Source organism: Apis laboriosa, unplaced genomic scaffold (genome assembly GCF_014066325.1).
Source record: "Apis laboriosa isolate Shangri-la unplaced genomic scaffold, ASM1406632v1 scaffold22_cov146, whole genome shotgun sequence".
NCBI classification, from domain to species: domain Eukaryota; kingdom Metazoa; phylum Arthropoda; class Insecta; order Hymenoptera; family Apidae; genus Apis; species Apis laboriosa.
In genome coordinates, this window is record NW_025222414.1 from 84029 (window position 1) to 110865 (window position 26837).

Below are 26837 nucleotides of genomic sequence, written 5' to 3' on the forward strand. Positions count from 1 at the left end.
CGCGCATTAAGCCGGTTGCGAATGCGAGGAAGAGAGAGGCATTACGGGGAGGAGGAGGAGGAGGAGGAGGAAGAGGGCGAGAGTTAGCAAGTGATTTCAGAGGGTCGCGAGATATTTCAGGAATGGTGAAATAAAGCGGGCCGCGTTGTTCGCGCCATGTTCATGCCTCGTTATTATGCTATATGTGTCCTCGTGGCCTCGAACCTGCTAAGGTCTCTCCTCGTCGTGAATGTGTGGCAAATGTGTGAAGAGGGACGACGCTCAGAGGGTCTCCCAACTTGAGGGGGGAGGGAAGATAAATGAAGATGAAAAGGATCCGGTGTTGTCGCGATCCGAAGCGAGCTTTCAACCCTGTTCAAGGAAGAAACGTAAAATGGTATGGAAAGATGGAATCTCCCTCCTTCGATACCGATATTTGTGCACAGATTCGTGATTGGCGAGATGAAGTTTACCACTAGGGGATTGCTATACAGTTTCCCCAACTTCTCTTCCCTTCTTCGAAAGTTCTACGGTCCACCCTTCGAAACAATTTCGTCCATCCTCGCTGAGCTGACGTTTGCGTTACCTCTTCATTTCGCTCCCTCCTCCATCTCTTTAATCACCCCTTTTTCCCAAAAATAAATGGAGGGAATATCGAGGAGGGAGAGGAAGGATAATTGCCATTCCACAAGAAAGCAAAATTATTTTTGGTAACCTCGAAATCAGCAACGAGAGTAAAAATTAAAATTTCGCGTTGCTCGTACTACGATATACTATATCGTACGAAAACCGCTGAGATTCGAGAAAATCTCGTCATTTCGGCGGTGATTCCGGCCGAGGAAATCGGCCGATTACGCGGTCTCTCGTCATCATCGTTTAAGGGAGACAGGAAGGAAGGAAGGAAGGGGAAGGGTGAGGTGAAAAACGCGAGATGCGTAACTTCGTCTCCATTATCGCCCCCCCCCCTCTCTCTCCTCCTCTGCCACAAAATCGGGCGAGGGGGAGAAGCGGGAGAAGGGGAAAATAGCGGGCCGCCGCGAGTCGGCGGATCGAGCCGCGCATATTTGCAAGGCAGCTGGCATAAAGAGGCCGAGATACTGTCGTCATAAATAGGGATGTAAGCACCCCCTAAGGGGGACTAAGCACACGAAAATTCTTATTATTTTCCGGCATTATAAAACGTGGCCGAAGGAAGGAGGACATTGCCACGTCCACGTCGGCATCTCCGCTGATTTCTCCTCTCCCCCTCCCCTCCCCTCCCCCCCTCCGCCCCGTGAAAATAATCTCGCGGAACCACGCAAATCTGATTTTCCCTTCTCGCATTCCTTCCCCCCTTTATTGTTATGACGCGGTTATCCATCCAACTACGGCCGATTCGTACAAATGGTATTTAGGGAATAAATGGCATCTCCGGGAGGAATTATTTTTTTTTTTCAGGTCCAAACTTTCAGGTGATCAGAGAATCGCGAATTTTTACGCGAAATTTTTCTCTCTTATGCGTACGTGTTCAGGTTTTGGTTTTTTTTCTCTCTTCGAAGAAGAATAAGCTTCGAGTTTTTCTTTCTTCTTTTTCTTTTTTTTTTTTTTTTTATAACGCGTTTATCGTAAATTTTCTATAAAAAATGTTGGCTAACTTTGGGGAAACGAAGGCGAGGGAGGGTTGGCCACATTTTTTCCAAATGTGAAAAACTTTATAAATTTCCGAGTAACACGAAACAACACGGTGTACGCGCAAACGAGGACGCGTGAATGGAAGGAAGGAATTATTTCACTCCTCCTCCTCCTCCTCTCGCAAACGTTGTCGGGAAATTTTTTTTTTTTTTTGTTCCTTTCTTTTAAACGCGGCTTTCCGCCTCAAATCCGCGGATATTTGGAGAACGAGGCCTCTACAAGGCAATCAGTTTCGCTTCCAGAGGGAGCGCGCTTCTTCTCGTTGTTTCATTTATCTTTCTGTTCCCACATAATGATATACCTTCAACTATATCCATATTCTCGAAATTACAATTTACAACGGGGAAGGAAGGTGTTTTTTAACGAATTTTTCTTTTCCTTTTCGTTTTTCCTTTATCCTATTTTTTCTATCACGACGAGATTCATTCGCGTCCTTGAAAAAAGAGAAAAATTTCTCTTCTTTTTATCCATCTTCGTGGGAGGAGTTGATCGTTCCCAAAGGGGAAAGGGGTATTGAAAAAAACGGAGGGGAGGGAGGGAATTCGAGAGCCAATAGGATTGAACGAGTGACGAATATTTAAACGGCGACCTTCGCTCGCTCGATTACTTTTCCCATTTACGCGCATTAATTGCTTCACTTGGAAGCTACGTTTCTCCAATTAAGCAAACAGCCATTGACTAAACACAGGCCGGGAATGGAAATGTTTCTTACGCAATTAACGGTTACGTGAACGGTTTGCGCGAGTTTTCGAAAAGAAGGGGTTAATAGCGCCGTGTTGTAGCCGCCCCTCTCCTCCGCGTTTCCTCTCTCTCTCTCTCTCTCTCTCTCTCTCCCTCTCTCTCTCTCTCTGCTTCGAGTAATTAACTCTCCCTTGCTCTTTCGATCTTTCTTATCCAAAAATTCGTTTCGTGTCTTCCATCAGCGAAGAACGAACGTATCTTTCGTTTTGATTTAAATAGTTCGGTGCATTAACCTGTTAAAAGAGTGACTAGTTAAAAATTTAATTACCAATAAAATCATTTTAGGTAATTACTTGTTAAGACAATGAATATCGAAGTAGCCACGAGATCGTAATTAGCTTTCCTCTTTCGATCTTTTTTATCCAAAAATTCGTTTCGTGCCTTCCATCAGCATGGACGCAAATCGCGAGTAAAAAAGGAGATTCTTAAGAAACGTCGCCATTTTTTTTCGAACGAACGCGTCTTTTAATTTCGTTTTAATTTAAATAAGTTCGGTGCATTAACCTGTTGAAAGAGTGGCTGGTTAAAAATTTAGTTACGAATAAAATTATTTTAGATAATTACTTGTTAAGACAATGAATTATCGAAATCGTAATTAGCTCCCCTTCTTTTTATTCAAAAATTCGTTTCGTGTCTTCCATCAGCATGGACGCAAATCGCGAGTAAAAAAGGAGATTCTTAAGAAACGTCGCCATTTTTTTTCGAACGAACGCGTCTTTCGTTTTGATTTAAGTAAATTCGGTGCATTAACCTGTTGAAAGAATGACTGGTTAAAAATTTAATTATGAATAAAATTATTTTAGATAATTACTTGTTAAAATAATGAATTATCGAAGTAACCATGAGACCTCGTAATTAGCTTTCCTTTTTCGATCTTTTTTATCCAAAAACTTGTTTCGATCCGCTTCGTGTATTCCATCGCATGGATACAAATTGCGAATAAAAGAAATCGCGAATAAAAAATTCTAAGAAACGTCGCCATTTTTTTTTTCGAACAAATGCGTCTTCCGTTTGCTCAACAATTTAAATAGTTCGGTGCATTAACCTGTTAAAACAGTGACTAGTTAAAAATTTAATTACCAATAAAATCATTTTAGGTAATTACTTGTTGTTAAGACAATGAATATCGAAGTAGCCACGAGATCGTAATTAGCTTTCCTCTTTCGATCTTTTTTATCCAAAAATTCGTTTCGTGCCTTCCATCAGCATGGACGCAAATCACGAATAAAAGAAAGGAAATTCTTAAGAAACGTCGCCATTTTTTTTTCAAACGCGCCTTTCATTTTGATTTAAGTAAATTCGGTGCATTAACCTGTTGAAAGAGTGGCTGGTTAAAAATTTAGTTACGAATAAAATTATTTTAGGTAATTACTTGTTAAGACAATGAATTATCGAGATCGTAATTAGCTCCCCTCTTTTTTATTCAAAAATTCGTTTCGTGTCAGCATGGACGAAAATCGCAAAAAAAGGAGATTCTTAAGAAACGTCGCCATTTTTTTTCAAACGAACGCGCCTTTCGTTTTGATTTAAATAAGTTCGGTGCATTAACCTGTTGAAAGAGTGACTGGTTAAAAATTTAATTACGAATAAAGTTACTTTAAGCGATTACTTGTTAAAACGCTGAACAATAAATTATGGAAATAGCTTTATTCGATTCTATTAAAATTTTGGATTCCTCTCGAAGAGAGGAAAAATGCACAAAAATGATAAATTTGACGAACGAAGGGATCGATTCTATATTTTTTTTTTTTTCCCAAGCAAAGACGATCAGAATTGGAAAATTGAACGTTCGACAATGGTTTCGCACGATTTTGATGCGTTAATCGGTCTCATTGTTCGATATTGGCAATACGCGGCCCTCCCCGCGCGAGAAATATGAAGTTGGTTTATTACATTGTCCGCGCATAAACGTAAACGAGAACACTTATTCACTTGTCAAGTTAACAAAGTCTGTACGTCACCGGCATTGAAAACACGTTAAATTACTTCGTACATACGTGACGTGTAGCGCGGCCGTAATGGGTCCATTCGAATCGATGTTCCATATTCGCTTTATGCGCGCCGAATCGTCAAGAATCTTTTTCCAATTCGAAATAACGTTCGATATTTTTTTTCCCTCCCCCCGATTCGGGGATTTAATTAAAGAGAACAAAAAAAAAAAATACGAATAAAAAGATACGAATTCGTACGAAAATTCGAAAAGAAGACGACATTCTCGAAATTCTCCAAATCATCTTTCCAAATACCTACGAATATCGTTCATAAGTAAATCAAATAAACGTCATCCGAATACGAGTGAGGTCCAATGAGAACTTTTGCTATCACGAATATGGGTGACGCATGGCAGTTCTCAACGTGTTAAGAAATTTTCGTTCGCGCAACGACGAATAAAAAGTCATCGCTTTCCAAGCGTTATTTAACAAATAGTTTAATATTTAATTTAATATTTAATTTTATTTTTGGTAAAATTAATTTTATTTTTTTATTAATTTTATTTTCGGCGCGGTCGTCGACAATTGTAATTCGAGTTTCTATTTTCATATGGTTGAGAGAAGGAAGGGGGTGGGGGGAGGGAAAAAAGTCAAAAAATTAAATGGGACAGGAGTAGAAAGAGATTACATGGGATATTAAAACCCTTAAATTATAAGCAACGGTGGGATTCCATTAATTTTAAGGAACATTAAACGCACCGCCACCGGCCCGGATATTATATAGCCGCAAATATGAGTCGCATAATTACCAGAGGCTCGAATACATTAGTGAAGAGGGGTTACACGATAGACGAAGGTACACCACAGGGCTAATAGGCGAATTTACAGAAAGAAAAAAAAGAAAAGAGAAGAGAGAGAGAGAGAGAGAGAGAGAGAGAGAGAGAGAGAGAGGGAGGAAGAAAAGAAGAAAGAAAGGAACACGCGCGCCGCAACGGAAGGGAAACATCGACGGCGATAAGCAAAAAACTAATTGCACGAGTTTCCATGTATGCGCGATTGCGACTCGTTGAAAACTCGTTCCACTTGGAATGAGAAACGCGAAAACAAAGACTTTTTTTTTTCCTCTCTCTCTTTCTCTCTTCTTTTTTCGTTTCCACCGCACGTAACACGCGCGACGAGAATTATTCTTCCCCCTCCACTCTTTGTCCACGCCGAAATCACATCGTAATTTTCCAAATCGACCACGTTTAAACACACATCTACTTTCATAATACCTAAAATTTTTAAATTAACCTTATAGAATGAGTTTGAGAAAAAAAAAAAGAAAAAAGAATTTCTTACGTTTTTGTCTCACGCTTGCACGCAAAAATTTGTTAAGATTCAGGAGGAGAAAGATGACCAGAGGACAGACGACAGAAAAACGGTAGAGGAAGGAATGCAATTTTTTAATTTTCACCGCTTCGATTCCCTTCCTCTCCCCCCAATGTTCTTCCCCCCCTCCAATGTTTCACTTCACTTTATCCAGCCCGCAATATCCGTATTGATATTCCATCGAGATCCGGTACAGCTTGTGGGGAGGGGGAAAAATCTGACGCGCGTTGAAAAAAACAAAAAAGAAAAAAAAATATATGAAACCCTTGGTCCCCGCGCAAAAAAAAAAAAAAAAAAAAAAAAAAAAAAAAAACAGGAGACGAGCGAAATCGCGCGTAAAAAAAATCAAAATACGGCCGAGTCGGTAACCGTGGATAAAACGAAACGTTTCGATCGAAATCGCGGCGAACGGAGAAGGAAATGGTCGAATTTCGAGAAAGAAAGGGGGCGACGTCGATCGATTACACGGGCCTGTCGCTTCCCCCTTAATCCTAAAACGCGGACGAAGACGCGGGATATAAGGGATATCACTTGTCGCCACGTTTCTTGGTTTATTGGCGGCGGGATGTGTTGGCAAAGAAACAGCGTGTGATGCTCGTAACAGATTGCATTTCGTGCCGGGACACACTTTGTTACCCGGGTTTACACTTTCATGCACCAGAAACGACCTCACGTTTCCCGCCGCTCCGGTGTCGGTCTATTTATTTTGGCCACTTGGGCTTTCGAGGCGCTGTCACCTGCCTCGCTGACACCGGAGGGCCCCCCTCCTGTCTTTTCAAGTTCACCGGTGTTGAATGGACGAAGTTGGGCAATATTCGGCTATTTCGCGCGTAACGGCCTCCATTTTCTTTTTTCTTCGATTTATATATATATATATAATAATAATAATATATAATATATAATATATAATAATTTAAAAAAAAGAAAAAACACACACACACACATATATATACATATATACACATATATATATAATATATAATATATAATAATTTAAAAAAAAGAAAAAAACATACACACAATATATTATATATTATACATATATATATTATATTATATATATACAATATATTATATAATATATATATATTATTTTATGTGGATATGTGTTGTTGGAAGTCGAGGAAAATAAATTTTCTAATTTTCTTTTCAGATATCTCTCGATATCTGTCTCGATGTGTAGATAGACTGGTCCATTGAAGGAAAGAAGAGGAATCCATACAAAAAAATTGGATATAAATAATATTGTGGGGGTATCGAAATTTCTGATTTCTGAGATTTTTTTTTTTTTTTAGAAGTTTTTAGAAAACTTTTCGATACGATAAGCGAGGGTTATTTTTTATTCCTTTTTACTCTTTCTTGTTTCTTGAAATTGATATTTTCGGCGGTTTTTACGGACTTGCAATGTATAAATAAAATACTTGGATCGGAAGTTGAAGAACGTAATAGAAAATAGATTTGGTTAAGCTTCTTAGATTTCGAGAAATCTTATTTGATTACTTGCCAAGAATATCTTTATCCCGTAATAAAATAACAATACGTTATTGATTTTGATTGCATAAAATATTTGAAACATTCGTGTAGAATTTAATTTTGAAAGTTATTTGTTGCAAATTGTATTATATCCTAGAAAAACTATCGCTTTAACAAACTATAGATATTTTTTAATTTACCATTTTATTCTCGACTGATTCGAAAATTAAATTTTACGTCTTGGGTACGACACATCTCTTGATTAAATTTCAAAAGGGATTAACTTTGTTCCTTTATCCATTTAACGAAACAGAAAAATTCACAAGTACGGATATAAAATAAGAGAACCGATAGCATCGAAGTATCGATATTTTTAATTTCCAAAAATTTCATTCCTATTATATAATTTGCTCTTTCGTCTCGTTTCTCGTCTCTGCTTCTCAATATAGATAACTACAAAAAAAAAAAAAAAAACACTTAACATTATCCATCTTCCTTGTTCCAATCCATCGATCGAACAATGTGTGCAAATTTGAAATTAAATTTTACGTCTTGGATCGTGCCATCCCTTGATTAAATTTCAAAGGATCAACTTTCCTTGTTCCTTTATCCATTTAACGAGGCAGGAAGAATTCACAAGCACATGGATACAAATATATAAAATGAACCGATAACAATATGTTTTATTTTCCAAAAAATTTCACTCGCATTACAAATTTGTTTAAACGATCGAATCGTTCGTCTCGTTTCGATATACTCGTCCTCAACTTTATCCATCCTCGTCGATCCGCATCGATTGAACAACGTGCTGCAAGGGATACGCGTTAAATCTGGCGGAATGGAATCGAGACTTCGCCTCGATTTTTCTATCCCTCCCTCCCTCCGCGTAATAAATCCACCATTTCTTGCTCGCGACACACAAGCGCGTGTGCGACGTATTACACGTATATACTCGGCAAGCCACGTCGAATTCGTACAATACGTTATATTTCCCTCGACTCGACTCGACTCGACTCGGGCTCGGACTCGGTCGACCGATTTTCATAAATTTCGAAAAATGGGAAAATCGGTGCGCTTCCTCCTTTCGAAATTCCTTTCCGGCCGATGCGCCTTTTTGCCGGTCGAGGGACACCGATGTTAAAGTCATTCACCACCACTTGCTGTTCCACGCAAGATCATTAACGGTTAATCGAGCAATATTTTCATGGACCACGATTTCCCATCCCCCCGCGATGGAATTCCTTTCTCTTTCGTTTCCACGCTCTCCGTTCTCCCCCATTCTCCATTGGAATGGAGGGAAAGGAGGGAAATCGACGGACTTCCGTTCCATTTTCCACAGCATGGATCAATTTGTTATTTTTTTTTTTTCATCGTCGTGGCGAAAAATTATATATATATATATATAAATTTTTCTCCTTTTATTATTCCCTTCCTTTTTTGTATACGCTTGTAACGATTGGTATTTCAGCTTTATCCAGTTTCCATCTCATCCGGAAGGATAAAGTGTTGAATTGTGAATTCAACGGTGAAATATAGAAATAATTACCGGAATTGGACGGAACGAGGGGAATCGTGAACAAGATACGCGGACGAGGCTGCTCATAAAATAATTGCGGCGAAATGAGACGTAGCGAGAGAATCAATTTCTCGGTCATATATTATACAATGACGTAATTTTGGGCTGAGAACTAGGCGGGATTACCCGGTGAAATTTTGGTCCCTGAGAAAATGGTAATGGAATAGAGATAGGATGTACGTACATAGATATATATATATATGTAAAACCACGCTTAGAGGATATTACATGATCAATACGATGGAACGGAGTGACAAGAGTGAGTAAGAGGAAAATCTTGTAACGGATCGAGCGTTTCGTGAAAGAAAGAAAGAAAGGAAGAAAGGTTGAAATTCGCGGAGGGATAATAACGCGAGACGGGGAGCGATATAAAAGTTGGAAAAACGAGTAATATCGAGTAATTTCGCGAAGGAAACCAACCGTTTTTACACCTCTTCCTATTATTCTCCGACTATTCTTTTTTTTTTTTTTTTTTTAAGAATTAATGCGTGTCATTTCTTGGAAACTGGTATGCTTTCCATTAAACGGTACACGGCAACCTAACCTAATATGATTATCATCGCGTGTAATTTATATGCAAATTCGTATTTTTACGAGCGCAAATGAAGAAATAAAGACCTTACCTTTATCTTCGTTTCGTGTTATTTAAATATATATTCATATTCGCGTGTAATCGGCATAAGAATTGATCTTATGCAATTTTTCAAACAAGCGATGAATGCGAAAGGAATGGGGAAGGAAAGGATATCTGGAAAAAGAAAAAAAAAAGAAAAAGAAGCGACGATCAAAATTTAATCAATCACGACCCACTTTTACCTTCGAATCTCCTCATATTTAACTCGCGCCGCCATTTCTCTCTGATCGTCTGCCCCCCCTCCTCCCTCCTCTTCCCCCTTTTTTCTCATCTCGCGTCATTAGCATAGCATTACCAACCACGACCAAGTTTCTTTCCACTTTCCACAGTCGAGGGAACGGTTGCATCCCTAACGACTGTTAGCCCAACAACAAAAAACAACCGGCTTTCTTTCCTCCCTCTTGCCACTCTGAGAAACTTATTCTGCGCCCCCACGATCCCGGGGGTGGTAGATAAGCGGATGATAATATAGTAATCACTTTTTAATTAGTCCGATATGTGGTTTTAATGGACCCGTTTCAACGTGAAACGAATATGGCGGGTACGAAACGTATTCGTATAACGCGTCGTAACGCAACCCATTGTCACCGTGATAAATTGCGCTTTGCAAAAATAGAAAGGTATGAAAAATATGAGACAAATGACTGTGCCGGTTCTCCAAGGATAGACAATTTATAATGGTGCCCTCTCTTCCTCTCTCTCTCTCTCTCTCCCTCTCTCTCTCTCTCGCTCTCTCTGGTGGTTTACTTCTCTCTGGAGAAGAAATAACAATGAATTGCACCGTTTCATTTTTACTTACTCGAATATATATCTTATCGTTTCCCCTCTTTTAATAATTATTTCAGTAGTGTGGCTCGATAATTAGTCATCCGCGAGAATTGAAAAGACGGGGGGAGGGACGTTTGGGGTTTATAAACGTTTTAAATCCTCGTATCGGCCACTCGATCGAATTCATTATCTGTTATCGATGATTCGTAATTATTAAGCACGATTATTGGCTAAATCTAGAAGTTGAACGTTCAACCGCGAGGCAGGAACTAACTTCTCCCGTAGAGGTACGTAGAGGCACAATGGGTTGCAAACTTTCTCGCAACCGTTAAGAACTCGTTCCTATATAGTATATATAGTGTTTCAGTCGTGATTATCTTGCAAGCGTAACGGGAATGATGTATTCATTGAATTTCTCTCTTGCGAAAATATAACTTTTGTACGGTTTAACGTTCGGATGAAATGATTATTATTATTTTGAATATTATAATTTCTAAATGTATATAAATGTATATAAATTTATACTCGACAATAAATAAAATTCTCGCCACTGTACAAATTAGTAACAAAAATATTTCAACGAAGATCATCATCGAACTACACTACTTATAGACGGAATTTTCAACAATCGATTGAAAATATTTAATATTGATAATTAATATTGATAAATATTTCTCTATTTTATTAACGAAAATCACATATTGTCGAGCTACACTACTTGCAGACGAATTTTCAATCGCTATTAAAATTAATAACAAAAATATTTCAACGAAGATTACTTATCATTGAGCTATACTACTTGCAGACGAATTTTTAATCGCTATTAAAATTAATAACAAAAATATTTCAACGAAGATCACTTATCATCGAGCTAAATTACTTACAGACGGAATTTTCAAAAATTGACTATGAATACTTCTCAATTCTATTTAAAGATCACATATTGTCAAGCTATACTACTTACAGATGAATTTTCAATCGCTATTAAAATTAATAACAAAAATATTTCAACGAAGATCACTTATCATCGAGCTACACTACTTACAGACGAAATTTTCAATAATCAACTATAAATACTTCTCAATTCTACTAAAATTAATAACGAAAATATTTCGCTTATCATCGAGCTGCACCACTTACAAAGCATCGAAAGATCTAACTTATATCGAGAGATTCTCCTTTTTATCAATCGGATAATTATTACGAACTCTGTTAAAACATCTTCCACATTTACGCGAGATATAAATTCTTTATGAGGCGACATATACGACGACTTTTACGACTTTCTATCCTCCTACAATTTATCCGACAGCGATACGCATTTAATTTTTCAATGACACGCCGCTGCTATATATATTCGTATGCCGATTACGAGGAGAAAATCCTGGACAGAGCTCGAAATTCGTTCGCCGGTTAACGAGGCTAGCTCAAATTTTACGAAAGGCACAGATACATATATATATATACAGAGAGAGAGAGAGAGATATCGTAACAAGATCGTAGTGTAACCAAGTCGAAATCTCTTCATCCGCCGTGTCGACACGCGCCGCCAGCAGCGTTCCGTTTCGATGCCTCGCTACATGTGGAAGGAGAAGTCCCCCTCCTCCTCCTCCCCTCCTTATCACCAACCCTATCCCCCAACATCCAAGTAAGGATCATCTTAATTGCATGCGGTAATTATTGTTTACGCGGCAAATACATCAGCGAGCGTCTACGTCACAGATGTTCCATCCTCACAATCTTACTAACTAGTTTACCCTTTTTTAAAGGCCTCTCCTCTTTTCTTAAAATCATCACCTTCTCAAACCTCTCTCGCCACTCCTCCATCGAAAAAACATATAAACGAAATATTCAAATATATAATATAATAATACTTAACAATTATCATAATTTTCAAACATTTTGCAAAACTTAATACGTTTCCTTTCTACACTATTCCACAATCCTTCGAATCCGGTTGCTCACTTAACTCGATTACAAGGAGCTCTCGAGCGAAATATTTTTATCCATCGTCTGTATTTCCTCTTCGAATATCACCACTCCATTCTTTCTCTTTCCATAACCGTAACGAACGCGAGAGCGTAGAAGATGGATGTAGTATCGATGATGATGATAATAATAATTTTCGAAGATTCGGTCGACAGGGAAGCATCATTTATATCGGCGTAGTTAAACGGTGCGTACACAAAAAGGAGAAGGAAATAGGTTAGGTCGGTGGACGTGGCACGTAGTGTAATAAAACGTGGACTGGAACGGGGCTTTCAGGCGACGCATCTTCCTCGTTGGGTGATCCTAGATCGTTCCTGTTTCCCTTATTCCTTGCAGGTGTTGGCTTGCCTGGTCATTAGTGGGCGTTAGCGCCTGTTTTGCCACGGCATCGACCTGCACACGATCGAGCTGCTCCTCCTCCTCCTCCTCCTTCCCTCCTCCTGCGTGGAACGTCGTAATGGAACGAAGGAGGTGGAAGGAGGAGGAGGAGGAGGAAAGGAAACGTGAGACCAGAAGTGACCTGCCTTCTCCAACGATCTCTTGGAGACGATGGACGAGACGATGTTAAAAGAGCGGGCTATTCGTTGACTTATGACGACGCCATTTTCCACTGGAGTTACAAAGTTATCCAAGCAAATTGAAAGGATACTTTTTTTTTTTTTTTTAATCTCTCCGCGTTTCTTTTCGTTCCTTCTTCTCGTCGAAGAGAAAAGAGAGAGAGAGAGAGAGAGAGAGAGTGAAATATTGTTTAGAATATCGAGGGAATTTCTTCCATCGGTTCGAGAAGAGACAAATTGCTGACGCTTGATTTCGTATTCGAACAGATTTGTGAACCGGGTTCGAACCGAACGATTGAGAATTGTTTAAAAATTGTTGGAAAATTTTTCGATTCTGAAGAAAGAAAAAAAAAAAGAAGAAGAACGTTGTTGGACGTCGTATTTTTTGGAAAAAGGGAAGGGCGATGCTCGATGCTCGATGCTTAAATACGATTAACCGTAAAAAAACGGTGCGCGCAATAACGAACGAAATAAAGATAAAAGTCATATTTTCTTGAAACACCGGTAGTTGTTATACGGTTATAGAGACTTTTAGATCTCTACAGCCATTCTCGCGGCGGCCTCGAAGTAAAAAGAGGCGAAGGAGGAGGAGGGGGAGGAGGAGGAGGAAGGAGGCGAAATGAAAAATGAAAGAAATAAAAAAAAAAAAAGAAAAAAAGATGGTGAATCGGTATCGTAAAATCTCCCCGGAATCAAGAACCACCCTGAATTGATAAAATTTCGCATCGACGATCTCGTGTTACGGAATAAGTTAGAGTAGATGTTACAAGCTCGTGTCTCTTCGCGTCTCTTCCCCTTCCTCCTACATTTTCCTACGCGAAAAGTTCTGAAAAAAATTTGAATCATCTTTAAACGTTCACTCGAGGAAATCTTTTTGTACTTTTCCCTAATAATAATACTCGATCGACAGATACATTCTATCGACGACGAAAATAATTTATACCATCTATATATATATATACGTATAAAATAAAAATCATTTGATTACGAATGTCGAAAAATAATCGTCCGATAATAAAATATAAAAAGTCACTCATTCAATGGAATGTAATGGGTTACAATTTAATTCAATTGCATTGAATATATCAATATTCCATTTCGATCCTTTAACAGATCTTAATTAAGAAAAATCCATCCCGATTTCTCTATAATAATTTTTTCTCCCGCGTATTATTTCCAATAATAATTTTTCGTTCTTTAACTCTGACCGTTTCCAGATTCCAGAATCGTCGCATGGGGAAAAAAAAGAAAGAAAATCGTAGGGGAGAGATAGGATAGGAGGAGGACGTGTTTGCCGTCACAGTTGCACGCCACATTCCCAGTAGTCTGCACTAATGTAACAACGCCATAAAGCTCAGAGAGCAGAATGGAACGGCGGCGAACAACAGGGGCGATCTTCGATTAACGGAATAATAAAGCAAAATACTTGTTATCGATTGTTATCGATATTGCTTATACGATATCGTTAACGAGTCGACAAACTTTTCGAACGCGTCGGATATAAACCGTGTATGCAAGAGATTTGAGATAAACGTCGCGTTTCTGTGAACGCAAAATTTTCATTTGATCGAGGGAGGAGAGGGGGAAGCGATGAGTCAATTATCAAAATATCAAAAAATGAAATCGGAAGGGTGAAAAAATATTGTAAATTCGAAAAGCGATTTAAGGAACGAATCAATTATCAGTTTAAAATGTAAACTTCATGAATGTAAAATCGGAAGGGTGAAAAAAAATTTCCAGACAAAATTATTGGAAATTTCAGAAGCGATTGAATAGAGGAATCAATTATCGAAATATCACTTTGAGAAAGTGAAATCGGAGGGGAAAAAAAATTTCCAGGCAAAAATATTGCAAATTCCAAAAACAATTGAAGGGACGATATCAGCTTAAGAAAATGAAATAGAAAAAAAATTTCCAGGCAAAAATATTGCAAATTCCAAAAACAATCGAAGGGACGATATCAGCTTAAGAAAATGAAATCGAAAAAAAATTTCCAGGCAAAAATATTGCAAATTCCAAAAATACGAAAGAAAACAGTGAAATTTTAGGGGTTGGTTCCACCCTTTCGAAGAGATTTCCCGCCGAGAGAAAAATTGCCCCGCGTGTGTAATCCCACACGTCCCGTACAAAACTTTCAACTAGAAAAATTAAAATTTTTCAGATCAGGGAATTTTAAGATAGTGCGATTCGAATATTTTTTTTTTCTCGAATTTTCCCATTTTTCCAGTTTTCAGTGCGATTCCGGAGAATTAAAAAATTTCGAAAAGAGAAAAAGATGAACAGAAAGAGAGAACTCGATATTTCGTGAAAAGGTTGGAAAATTAGTTTCTCGCGGATAGGAATGTGGGTAAAAGAAAAAAAAAAAAAAGGGGAGGAAGAGGGAAGAATTTCGAAACGTAAAGTCAACACAAAGTTTTTTTTTTCTTTCTTCTTTTTTTTTTTTGAGACGTTATAACACGTCGGGCATTACTGTTAAAGAGCTATAAGGCAGCTCGTCGCGCACCTGCTATGCTCAACTGTTATACTTTCTACCATCCTCCCCAGTAGTTGACAGGTTATTACACCTACGTTGTATACAAAGTATTATCTCGTATCGTACTCGTAAAATATGGCCTTCCATTATATTAAGAATTTTCCACGGTACACCGGTATACACTTGTTCCCCCTCCCCCTCCCCTCCATGTTTCCGTGAAATAAAACAATTTAAGTCAGCCGAGGAAGGCCGAGGATGCTGCTCTCGCCATATTTATTGCGCGGCCATCGACGAAACTTTTATCGAATCTTGCGATGGAGGGGGATTGCGTTGAAAATTAACGAAATCGTTCGATAATTTTCGAGTGATAACGTAACTCCATTCGTTTCTTATTCTTATCATCCCGCCCAGAGAAAATCCCGATCGACGCTTAATTTCGATCGAGATAATAAAGGGATCGATCTTTGACAAATGGCGAATAAATAAATAAAGAGGGATGATTCTCGAGCGAATACATTATATCGGCCTCTCGAGTTTCCTAATTTAAATTCAAATTAAACGATGTTAAGTAAAAAATTACTAAACCGCGAGGAAAGGAAGAAAGAACGAATTATATTAGGGTTTAAGAAAAAAATGTAAAAGCGGGATATAAATTTCGTGGGAAGGGGAGGTGAATACGAAAATTAATATTTATTTTGGAATGGAAATTTTTGATAAATTTACGCGGCCGCTTTTTTCGTGATTAACGTCGTTACGAGAGATAATAATACGATTATTATGACGCCGAATGCGTGAAATAAAAAGCGCGAAAACAAAGTGCGGCGTTAAGAGGGATTAACATATAGTCTCGGTCTACTACCGGCGAGAATTCAATTTTTTCCCCAGATTTGAATAATTACCAGCGTATCTGCGAATAAATAACGTAATGATTCGTTATTAGAATGATTCAATCAAGTAATTTATAATATATCGAATGTTGTATATTCTTTTTTTCGAGAGAGAGAGAGAGAGAGAGAGAGAGAGAGGAAAAAAGAATATAAAAGATACACGAAATATTTATATTATTTCATCGATCGAGTGCAGATAACAATCTCTGGGATGGGAAAACGCGGCGAAGAAGAATCTATTAACTTAGACAACTCAATTGATGGAAAGAGTTAATTGGAAAGATTCCAGGACGAATTCTACCTCGCCGGGTCATATATTTTCTACTAAAATACCTGTCCCCATCGTGACAGATTCGACTGAGGGAGAGAGGAAAAAAAAAAAAAAAAAAAAAAAAAAAGGAAGATATACAGTTTGGCGAAAATCTCGCGCACACGCGTATCCGTGAAATCATAACATAAAACTTTTTATTTTCTAATCCTAGAATGGGGGAGAGAGAAAAAAAAAAAAAAAAAAAAAAAAAAAAAAACGAAAAAATTCAACATTCACGAATTGAGATAAACGAAGCTAAAAATACGTAAAATATTTTGAGAAGTAATTTGAATGAAGTATCGTATGTCCAAGCATATTTTTTTTTTCCATTTCTTTTTTTTTTTTTTTTTTTTTCCCCCTCCCTAACTGTTTATTTTTACGTATCTCGAAACTTTTCGATTTCGACCATAGGGACAATACCAGTTTTGGCCAAATATCCGTGAGGGTATTCGTGACAACTTTTCCATCTCTCCGAACCCGAATCCACCATCGATTTCTCTCTTTCCAGCTTAGAAAAACAAGGAACAACAAAGGAAGAAAAATTCGAGGGGGCGGAATCAGATTTTCGAATGGAAAATCCTGCGAAATCCGGCGATAATTTTCATCGAGGAACGATATAAAGCAATAACAAAACGATGGGACGGGAATCGGTTTTCTTTCTTTTTCAACTACAGTCTTGGTAGACGATACGTGTGGTTTCGCACACGTACGGATCATCTTGTGCGAGCTATTGTGCGGCGCAAGGTGGCGTTAACCACCAAGCTTCGTGATTTCCTTGAATATTCATCATTCGTTCGACGCCGGATCGAGCTGGGCCGGGGCGATGCTTTTTGATGAATATTGTAAGTGTTTATTCCGCCGCGCATATTTAAATGAACGTAACGCGATCCCAATATTTCATCGAAAGTCGCTTCTCGATACCGATTAATCGTTTGCCGATTAATCTTGAATTATCCTCTATCCTATCCTAACGGCGATCGATGATCGATTCACGCTTCGTTTCTATTCGAGTTTCGAGTTTCTCGATCAATCGGGAACAATAAATAAACGTTAATCGTTTGCTCCATCGTTTCCACGTTTTTGTTATTTAAATCGTTGAAAAATATTAATTTCTTCCCGATCTTTAAAATATAAAATATTCGTGTATTAGATTTACATTTTATCCGTGATATTTATTATATATTTTTTTTTTCTTCGTAATACGAACACGAGATAAATTTTTAAGAGGGGAAATTCGACAGGGGGATGGTCGATTTGGGGAGCATTTAACGGTACGATTAGGCACGAAGGAAGGAATTTATTTACTTAGTGTCATTCGATAGAGGGATATTGGACGGTGGATTATAGCAATTGATAGCTTCGAAATCTCATTATCAGCGTAATAGAATACTTCTCTTTAAAGAGAAGGGTGGACAGGACAGGAGAGGGTGAGAGGGTAGAAGAAATTTATCTAAGGTAAACTTGCGGTCGAACGAAATTATTCATCCATTCGTTGTATAATAATAAACGATCGAACCTTTTCGTAACCGATAATTTTTAATATTTAATAATTTTTTCTGCGAATAAAATTGGATAGAATTGGATAGAATTCCAATCTATCGTGTCCCATCTCAATGTTTCGTTACGAACATTTGAATAAATTTTTTAAAACAATAATAATAATAATAATAATAATAATAATAATAATTGTTATTCACACAAGCATCATTTCGAAATCGTCATGAAACACAATATTCGAAGCGCAATATTATAATTTTTGTGGTGGGAAGGAGAGGGAGGAAAGAAATGGAGAGGATTATCTTGCGGTCGCGATTACTTTGGCTTCCTTACGTATCGTGTTGTACGGGACAAGGAGGAAATGCGACTGTTCATCGATCAGTGGCAAAAGAAAAAAAAAAAAAAAATGGCCGTTTCGAATATTATTGCCGTCTATTCAAAAATTAATGCTCCCTCCCTCGGGTAAATATCATCGAAATATCATCCGATCGTCCGTATGAAATTATCGATTCCTTTTTTTTTTTTTTTTTTTTTTTTTTATATCGTCGTTCGTTTCTTTTATGCCTGTAATAGATTTTAAAGAATTTTAAGGGAAGAAAGATGCAACAGTTTCGAGGCGATAAATTTCGTACGATTCGTTATTCTCGAGGGTATTTTATTATTGATCGAATGATATTTTCTTATATATATATATATATTATAGGTTTCGGATAGGCTCGTCTTTCGTATTTTATCTCTCTCGTGGAATAATTCATCGATATACGAGAAAGTTAAGAAATGTTCGTTCGGCGGCGGATGCACACGGATTTCTGAAACAGGTTTATTTCCCTTCCGAATCCGAGGAAGGAAAGTTTCCAAACTAATTTTTCCCCTCCCCTTAAGGTCTTTCTAAGTTTTCCATTTGTCTCAAATTGCTCACTAGGTAGAGAAGCCGGTCTATTAAACGTCCAAACAGGAAATAGGAATCGCGTTTACCTTAATTTCAGATATCTTTCCCCTCTCGCTTCTCGTTATCAGCAACGAAATACGCTCTCCGATAAATAAGAAATATTCTACCGAATAAATATTACATTCCATTTATGCATATATATATAATATATATATATATATATATATATATATATACTTTTCCAACGTATTGACCAAATTACGCCATTAGCAATCCATTAAAAATTCTCGTCTCGAAAAAACTTACTCTCCACTAAAATCGTTTCCACTAAATTTTACCCACTTTCCTGCTTCCCCCCCTCCATAAAACTCTTCCCTCCAAATCCAAATTCGTGCACAACCAATAAGAATCACTCTCCACCCGAAACTCTCCACCAAACATAACCTTGTAACCTGAGACCTCCTCCGCGAGTATAGACACGCTACTTCCTCTACCTCATCCGTTGCATACATCCGTTTCCTCGACGCAACGCATCTCGAAATTCCCAATCTGTATCCCCACCATCCACCCCCTCCTCCGGAACAAAGCTTAGACAACCACTCGAACGTCAAGCGATGCCGCGACCGGTTTGAAAATTTAATCCGACGCGCGGTTATTTTTGGCGGGTAATTCGAATCTGACGATGACGAGACGGTGTCTCGATCGAGTTTTATTCATTCGATCGAGCGGCAAGCCAAGCAATGGGAGAGAGGGGAGGGGGGGAGGGGGGGAGTGAAGAGGAGAGGCTCGCTTATTCGCCGGTTTAATTAAACGCACTTCGACTTTCACGAGTTCGACGAGTATTTCCGTTTTCGTTTCGAATCCTTCCTCCCCCGCCGCCTTTCGCAGCCTCGTTATCCTTCCTATCCCCCTATTTCATCTCCGCCTTCTTAACGTTCGACCCTCTCGAATTCCCCGCCTGCAACCGGATTTATATCCCCTTCCCCACGAGTCACTCGCGGTATTCGTTAGAAGCATTAAGCTTTAATTTCGCTCGGAATCTCCTCCTCCTCCTCCTCCTCCTTCTTCTTCTTCTTTCGCCCTCATACCTTCGTACTTCTTCTGGATAAGTCGTCTATCCGGAATCCAGTACTGAACGCTTTCTTTCGTGGGACATAATCGTTGCAGTTTCTTTTTGCTTGTCTGCACGGGGATACCGTTTCGACGGGGGATTAAGGCTTGTTTCCGGTTCTAAGTTGTGTGACCTTGGGGGCGAGTTCGAGTAGTAACGGTTGAAACTTTTTTATCTCGCAATTTTGGAAGTGGTGGAAACCTCGATCTGAGTTTCTTTCTACAAGTTTCGAAGTGAATTGGGAGTATTGCTCCTTTTTTAAATAATTTTTGAAAAAAATTTGTTCGAGGATCTGAATGTAGTATTATCGTAAATTGAATTCGAAGATGAATTGTAGAATTTTGATCGAAGACTTGAGTTTCATTTGGAATTGTACAGCTCTTCCTTGATTTTTTAGAACGTAGAATTTTGATCTCAGTTTCTTTCTACAAGTTTCGAAGTGAATTGGGAGTATTGCTCCTTTTTTAAATAATTTTTGAAAAAATTTGTTGGAGGATCTAAATGTAGTATCATCGTAAATATAAAATTTTGATTGAAGACTTGAATTTCATTTGGAATTGTACAGCTCTTTGATTTTTTAGAACGTAGAATTTTGATCTCAGTTTCTTTCTACAAGTTTCGAAGTGAATTGGGAGTATTGCTCCTTTTTTAAATAATTTTTGAAAAAATTTGTTCGAGGATCTAAATGTAGTATTATCGTAAATATAGAATTTTGATCGAAGACTTGAGTTTCATTTGGAATTGTACAGCTCTTCCTTGATTTTTTAGAACGTAGAATTTTGATCTCAGTTTCTTTTTACAAGTTTCGAAGTGAATTGGGAGTATTGCTCCTTTTTTAAATAATTTTTGAAAAAATTTGTTGGAGGATCTAAATGTAGTATCATCGTAAATATAAAATTTTGATTGAAGACTTGAATTTCATTTGGAATTGTACAGCTCTTTGATTTTTTAGAACGTAGAATTTTGATCTCAGTTTCTTTCTACAAGTTTCGAAGTGAATTGGAAGTATTGCTCCTTTTTTAAACAATTTTCGAAGGAATTTGTTCGAGGATATAAATGTAGTATCATCGTAAATATAAAATTTTGATTGAAGACTTGACTTTCATTTGGAATTGTACAGCTCTTCTTTGATTTTTTAAAACGTAGAATTTTGATCTCAGTTTCTTTCTAAAAGTTTGGAAATGAATTATTGCTCTTTTTTAAAAGTTTTTTATCTAGGAATTTAATCGGATTTGAGTTCTGGATGTAGTTTTATTATAAATTGAGTTCGAAGGTGAATTATAGAATTTTGATCGAAGACTTGAGTTTCTTTTAGAGTTGTACAGCTCTTCTTTGATTAAAACTTTTTGACTTGAGTTTCTTCTTGCAATTAAGGTAAATTATGGAAATATTGCTCCTTTTTAAAAATTTTTCATCTAGGATTTGAGTTCTGTAATTTGTAGTTTCATTGTAAATTGACTTCAAAGGTAAATTATAGAACTTTAATCGAAGACTTGGTTTCTTTTGGAGTTGTACAACTCTTCTTTGGTTAAAACTTTTTATTTTGACTTGAGTTTCTTGTAATTGTATAATTGTAAGTTAACTTCAAAGATAAATTGTTCTTTTTTTCTTTCTAGAAATTTGATCGAAAATTTGAGTTTCTTTATAATTCCATCGTAAATTGAATTCGAACGAATTATAGAATTTTGACCAAAGACTTGAGTTCTCTTAAAACTTTTTATTTTAACTTTAGTTTCTTCTCTTATAACTCTACGTTAACTTCAAAACTGAATTACTGTTCTTTTTTTAAACAATTTTCTATCTATCATTTTGATTGAGGATCTCTTTTTGATCCAATTGATCTTGAAAACGAGATAGAGGTGCTTTATCGCCCGTTTTAGTGAAAATTTGATATCTAAAATTTTGAAATAACGGCGAAAATTCTCTTTGTCGCCTCTCTTTATAGAAATTTTTCATAATAAAATATGTCGAATATTTTCGTTTCACTCAATTTCTTCGCAGAATTTTTTTGACATTTTCATTCCTTTCTCTTATTTTATCCCACAATAACAGTTTTATTAACTCGGAGCAAACTTTGAACAAAGAGACGTTCTTGTTCAACAATTGTTCAGGTTATCCACACTGCGCCACAATCGATGTTTATTTTCATCGATTTACATGCAGATTCAAATCATTATTGATGTATATCGGGACGTATAAAAGCATTTGCATACGCGTTTTATTATTGAAATTTCCAATACAGTTTCCCCATGCATTATTTGACGTGAAATCGTTTATCTTGTTCCTTTGGCAACATCGAAGAAAGGAAACTGTATAAAACTGTGCACGACACGAAGTTATTCCAGATTACGACTCAGAAAAAAAACATCCCTTTTTTTTTTTTTCTTTTTTTTTTTTTGATTTCAATGGCGCCATATAATAACACACCCGAGAAAGAATTTGTTTAAACGAGACGGGGAAATATTACAATCCATAAATCGTCTCTCTCCAGATAAAACTCTTCAACTTTTCACTAGTCAACCCCTCGTTTCGTTTAAAAATACTATCTCGTATTTTTCTTTTCCTTTCTTTCCTTTTCTAAAAACGCGTCATTGTTAATTGCACGAAACTCCCTTCCCCTCTCATACTTTATCCCCTTCGATGATCCATGATCCAAGAAAACAAAACTTTCAACGAAAACTTTCATTCGTTTATTTCGTTTGTTTCGTCGTTCGCGATTTCGGATAAATTCCTCGCGGCAATTTTTATCAAAATGAAAATTTTAATAATCTCTTCTCGTTCAACAGAGTACACTTTTCGATTATTCTTTTTCGAAAAAAGTGTTAAATCGAGAAACACCGAATACAACGAACAGCTTTCCATTCCCTCGAGCGGGGGGATGGAACAGCGTCAAAGAGGGGTGTACGATATTTTGTTTCGCGAGGGGGGGGGGTGAAAATTTCACAGCTCGAACGGTGGGGGAAAAGAAAAGAAGAAGAAAAAGGAAAGCGAACCAGGACGAATCAAGCGACTGGGTCAATACTCGAATATAGGCGGTAATGGTTAACGAGGGGCCAATCAATCGATAACACAACAAGAAAACTGTGGAAAAGGTGAAAATGTCTGTCGCCCTCTTGGCTCTTAGGGCTGTCATTACGTTTCAACCGGGATAATCCCGCGCAATTACGCAGGGCGAGGACGGTCTCCTCGAAAATAACCGATCGCCGGTGAATTCGTATCGATGGCCAATTGTTAGATATCGAACGGAATAAAAAAACGACGCGACGAGGAGGATTGAACGAGCCTCGACGCGAGAAATAATTGTATTTTCTCTGAAGAATAAATAACGAAGAAGAAAGGTGCGTGTAAATAATTAAAAACGACGTCGATTAATCTCGTCCAATTATCGATCAATTTCAAAAATAGATATTAATAAAACGAGATCTCGAAAGTTCTTGAAGCTTAAACTTCGACTCCTCGCAAATAATAAAAAAAATAAATTGGTGGAAATCGAAACTGGGCGGGTTCGAAGCGAAAGAAACGCAAGAGAAATTTCGAGTATTATTAAATTTTACCACGCGTGAAATCCTCCTCTCTCCCATCCACGATCGAGATCGGGGAAAAAATTACTCACCCGTCAACCGATGCTGAATAGTTGGAGGGGGGGAAAGTTGGGCCGCGTTAAGTAACACCGTGATCGCGACAAGGATGGCGGATGGAATACGAGGAGGGCGAGGGAGAAGGATGGAGAAGGCGAGAGGGTGGCTAGGTAGGTAGTTGTTATCACGGTCCCGTGATAAGTGAGAGTGCTCAGACTGTGCACGGTGCTCGTATACCGTTGCGGTGCTCTTTCATAACGATCAAGCCCCTAGAAACCGCCGTCTTCCCGAACGCGTCTCACATTTTTGTCACCCTCTCTCGCGCTGAGAGGGCCGGGGGAACGAGGCCGTCGCCTTCCTCCACCCTATTTTTCTCGTTAATTCTCCCCAGCCTCGCTCGTAATTGATCGTTACCTAAAAGTTTTAAATACACGTACACAGAGTGGCGCGTGAAATTAACCGATTAATCTGTTAGTTTTTTCCTCGTCCCGGGATAAAATATACGCGACGAATACGCGAGATATAATTATTTTATTCGCGCGTTCACGTAAGTTGGCCATTCAACGGGCCGAGCTTTGAAATAAATATATAGTTACACGTGGCGAAGTGTAATTTGCGGTACACCCACCACCCAGGATATTATGCTAATTATTATGTTAATTAATGCGTCTGAATTTAACGCTGGAAACATTTACATTTAACGGGTTACATACCCGAATACGGGGAATATTTCGAAGGGAGGAGGGATGATGCCTCGGGTGAACGCGTTGTCTGTAATGGGAATTTTTTTTTTTTTTTTTTCTCTTCTTCAATTATTTTCCAGTTAATTCCAAAATTCAAATTTGGAGAATTCGTATCGTAATCGTTGAAAAAGTGTATTAAAAATATATTTCGATTATATCCGTTGAAAAACGGGATATAATTATGAACAGTGGAACGTAATTTGCTGTAATATAATCAGCATTCACCATCGATTTTATAAATCGTAGCGAGTATAAGTAGTCGCATTTATACGCTAAGTATAATGCTTATCGAACGTCGCCGCCTCGTTTTTCCCGATATTCCAGTCCAATTTTATAACTCTATTAAGAGTAAATTAATGAATTCTGTCCGCAAATATTGACAATCGAGTAACCTTCTCATCGAACGAAAAAATAAGATTAGATGAAACAGCTTTCCTGTATTACGTTCTTCTTCTATTATGATTCGATGAAACGATGATAAAACTCTCTAGAAAAAAAAAAGGGGGAGGGGGAGGGAAAACGAAACGTTAAAATAGATACTTTGCGAATTAAAAGCTTTTCACATCCCGTAACGAAATTAAATTACCCTTCAATAAATATTCCATCATTTTGATACGTATCACTTATCGGGAATTAATTTATTTCCCTTCGTTTCGAAACATTTATTAACCATCAAAAAAAAAAAAAACTATCAAAAAAAAAAAAAAAAAAAAAGAAAGAAAGAGAGAAGTTATTCTAAAATAATTTTATAAATTTTTATTCACCAGAAAGAAGAGAAAATTATCGAATTATTTAATCTTTTCGTTGCAATTCATTCGTCAAATTTTCTTAGAGAGAAAAAAAAAAAAAAAAACAATCTCAAAAATCTCAAAAATTCGAAGAAAAATTCGAATTCGGATTCCGCCTCGCCTCGAAAATTCCCTGCTCAATCGCGCGTAATAGGAAACGATCAAGAACGATCGTCTCAACGTTTCCACGATACATAATCTTATTTGACAGCAGCGTGGTCCGTAGTAATGTAATTACACGCTGCACTCGACGTATTTTATATATATATATATATATAATTGTATCGATTGGTGATTCTTATACAGGGGCCCGACCGCAATTCGTAACTATCCACGATGAAATCGATAAAGCGTGAAATTGAAATTTCAATTCGGGCCGAACGTTGAATACAGCCCCGTCCAGCGGATCCACAATGCAGCGGAGAAACACCGTGAAATTATAACCCGCCGCGCGAAAAACTTATTGTATCTTCCCGTTCGAAAGAAAAAAAAAAAAAAAAAAAATTAAATCCTCTCTAAGAAGACGACGAACGATTAATGGAAAGAAACGAATAATAACAGATAAAATATATCCCGATATAACGATAGAGAATTTCACGTTCACGGGGTGAGAACAAGGTGGCGCGCACGACTCGCCAATTACAGATTCAACGTCCCCGAACTTCCAACTATCCGCAACACGGTTTAAGATACAGTTCAATTAATTAAACCAAATCTAATTTAGCTTGATTAAGCTAACGATGTCTAATGTAGTTTAATGTAATTGCTTCGGCCGGAGGAGGAGGAGGAGAGGACGTGGATCACCCCCCTCTTTTATTCTATCGATCTTTCATCTCGCGCCCCGACCTCCTTCGCTTCCGCTCTTCTCCGCTCTTCCTCCTCCTTCGCGAAAGCCTTATTTGAATATGTATTATCACATTACCGATGTAGGTCTTCGAAACCCGGATGTAATATGTTAATTGACGTTTAAGCGATCCCCCAAGAACTCCTCCTCTCTCTCTCTCTCCCTCTCTCTCTCGTTAAATACCGAGTGGACTTCTTTCATTTCGTTCGAGGATGGCCGAGGCGTAGCACTTGGGTACAAATTACGAAGTTACCCTAATTCCTCCTCAAGTGTTTACCTTTGAAAGAATTCGTTTCTCGAGTTTTCTCGCCCCGTTTCCGACTCCTTCGAATCTTTCTCTGCAAATCGTCCGCGTTTTAAATATGAGAGATCGTGTAGAGATCTTCTCCAATTTTTGTCAACGCGCGAATTTCTCGAATTCTTCCTCTTCGTTCGTTTCAACAAACGCTTTTGTATCTTTCTCCTCGCGGAGGAAATGTCGCAATTTCGCAAAGTCGGAAAAGTGTTGAAGTAAAACGGGCTGGGGAGGGGGAGGGAGGGAGGGAGGCAACTTATAATTTACGTTATCTACGGCAAATGGGAAGCTACGTGTGCTGCAAATGTAAAATGAAAGCCACCTTTTGATAGCCCCGCGCAAAAGCGATATTAATGAGCTTGAGTGAATGCAGGTCAACCCTATCGCGCAGCCCACCTACCGCCCCCTCCCCCGCCTCCCTAGGTGAAAAACACTGGAGAAATATGATAGTTGGCGTTCGACGTGATACCAAAGTAATTTTCGTCGGGATATACATCATTATCATTTTACATATATATATATATATATATTTTTCATTACGTACCGGCCGTGAAATTAGCGATGTACGATATTTTTTTTTTCTTTCTTCTTTTTCTCCTTCCCCCGTCCCTGTCGAGTTTCATCGTAACCGTGCACGTCGTAACATTTTTCGGTTAATTTTTCCGCGACGCGGGGGTGAAAAAAGGAGAGGGAGAGAGAGAGAGAGAGAGAGAGAGAGAGAGAGAGAGAGGA

General features: G+C 38.0%; 1 protein-coding gene across 4 annotated transcripts in view; it reads right to left on the bottom strand.

Annotated features, from left to right (window-relative positions):
* LOC122713137 (lachesin) overlaps positions 1 to 26837 on the bottom strand; it is a 218036-nt gene that overhangs the window by 67354 nt on the left and 123845 nt on the right. The window lies entirely within an intron of this gene.